Source organism: Electrophorus electricus, chromosome 24 (assembly GCF_041902795.1).
Source record: "Electrophorus electricus isolate QZ-2024a chromosome 24, ASM4190279v1, whole genome shotgun sequence".
NCBI classification, from domain to species: Eukaryota; Metazoa; Chordata; class Actinopteri; order Gymnotiformes; family Gymnotidae; genus Electrophorus; species Electrophorus electricus.
The window spans coordinates 14,340,212-14,342,711 of NC_137520.1; positions in this window are offsets into that span (position 1 = coordinate 14,340,212).

A 2,500-nucleotide genomic window follows, 5' to 3' on the forward strand; every position below is an offset into this window, starting at 1 on the left:
ATAGTTTTGATTGGGTAACAATATGTTGATGCCAGGCTTGCTCAAATGTGCAGTATGGGTCAAGCCCAGAATACACAACTATCATAAAGTTTGGTCTGGCAGCCAGAGAACCCGCAGGCCTTATGTAATTATGTACATGGTATCTGGAGGCTTTGCTAATTCTCATAATTATGGAAAATGCTTCAAATTCACCTAAAAAATATAACAAAACAGACAAACAACAACAACAAAAAAACAGCGGGTATGCTGAAGTAGTAAATTCTGTTCCAAGCTGTGCACAAGCATGCATTCAATATTTGTGTGAGCATTTATATGGAGAAAGATGAAAAGGGGCCTATAACCTGAGAAATAGGCACCTTGCACTGCTCCAGTTGTGCTGTGTTTTCCACGTTGTGCTTGGTTTTCCAGTTTTTCACGTTCCTGTCAGAAGTCTCTGAACCTAACATGGATCACCAGAGGTTGATCAGGGTCATGGTGCTCTTGTAAATATTGATCCATTATTATGACACTAAACTGCTGATTTTGTGGGCGATTGCTGTGCTGATTTATGATTCACCTCTGATCATCAGATGACCTTAACTAGGTGCTCCCAGTGTCTCAGGATTAGACCTTGAAGGAAGGCCTATCTTCTGCAGAGGGACTAATGTCCACTGTAATATACTCATCCCCCACTTTGAGTTTGCTTATTCCACAGTATCCTCCACTGGCAGCAGACACAGATCCAGAGCAAAGTACCACCATAAAGCAAACATTACATCTGTGACTGGCTCTGCTCTAACCAAATACTCTAACAAGTCACAAGGAAACACTTTATCATTTTAGGATCAAATTGTGGCCTGCACATGTGCTATTTAGTGAAAATGTTTCTGCTTGATTAAACATGTGTAATCTAGAGAAAATTCATTTACATTTCCGTACTTTCTCTAATGGATGCTAATTTTACAGGGCTGAAGCGATAATAGGGACCTGGTAGAATTCGCCAAAATAAGATCATAGTTGGATCTCAGCAAGCAATTTTACAAGCCTCAATTCACTGTCACTGTCATTGTAGCATTGTTGTAAAGATAATGGATACATTTCTATGTCCATCCATTAGTGGCGCTGCCTCGTCTAATAAACCATTGAGGATGGTCGCTGTAGTTAACAAGTAGGCCAAAACAGCTGTGAGAAGGAATATTGCTTCCTGGTGCAGCTCTGGGTAAGTTCCAGGATTGGGAACACTAATATAAACTTCTGTTCTTTATGGAATGCTTATGCTAGCTGATTTACATTACTTTTAGGATAAAATCCAATTCTCTGCCTGTGAAAACGAGTGAACTGAAGTGTGTCTGCTGAGTTGAGCCAGACAGCAGCCTGCTGGTCTTAGGGTCACTGACCCTCACCAGCGGTGACGTGAGCAGCTCAAACTCTCAGTCAATATTTGTTTGTGTGAACGTAGACAAAGAGGCACTTTCAGGTAGCTGTGACGTGAATGGTTTTTAAACAGCAGATACGCATCACACGGCTTTGGACATTTTTTTGGTCCCTGTTCAGCAAAAGTGTGGTCAGCTTCAATGTCAAAAGGACAAACAACTTTTAAACAATGTAATCTTTAAAATCAAGTATTTAATACTATGTCCACCATCTGTAACGGCTCGAGTGTCTCAGGGCAAGGAGCAGGACGTACAAACTCCCTCGACGGTGACAGATGTTTATTAACACACGATGAAGACACAATGGCACTCACATGTAACAGAAACAGTGAACATGAACATGCCTACAGCCAACATGGGCATAAACACGAACGTGAACATGAACAATAAGCGACAAAGATGCACCTGCCCACAGCAGTTTAAATACACACTGATATTTCCAGACTAAACCACGTGCAGGGCTAGTTACAAGATGATTCATTCCCACCGCACTTGGCAGGCCATGCCATGTGACTAGTGGGGAGGGGAGCGTTCCTATTAATGTAAACGTAACTATTAATGGTTAATATTTAAAAACAAACCAAATCTATACTGAAGTAATGCTCGGTGAATAAAGTAATAATAAAGCATACCTACTGAAAATGTCAAAGGGTGGTTGCTGAAACATTAGCCAAAGCTACAATACCAAGAAAGTATAAAGAAAATAAAATACTAAGAAATAAGAAAAACAATAACAAACTCCTTTTTTATGGCCCTCGCATTCCCTACATCCAGACATGTGCCCGTGCGGAGCTCTCCTGTGTGCAGGCGCAGCGCCCGTGCGGAGCTCTCCTGTGTGCAGGCGCAGCGCCCGTGCGGAGCTCTCCTGTGTGCAGGCGCAGCTTTGCAGCTGGTGCATGCTGTTTCCTGCTCGATTAAACGTGTACTGCACAGCCTGAGACAGAGGGGCCGTAGGGGCTGAGCTGTGGCAGGATGACAGCAATTCTCTGCCAGGTGTCAAACTGTCCGGGATACGCTGGCAAAAGAATCCCTCCAGAGCAGAGAACAGGCGGTTAAATGCTAAACATCTGCTGGACCGTAAGCTCGCT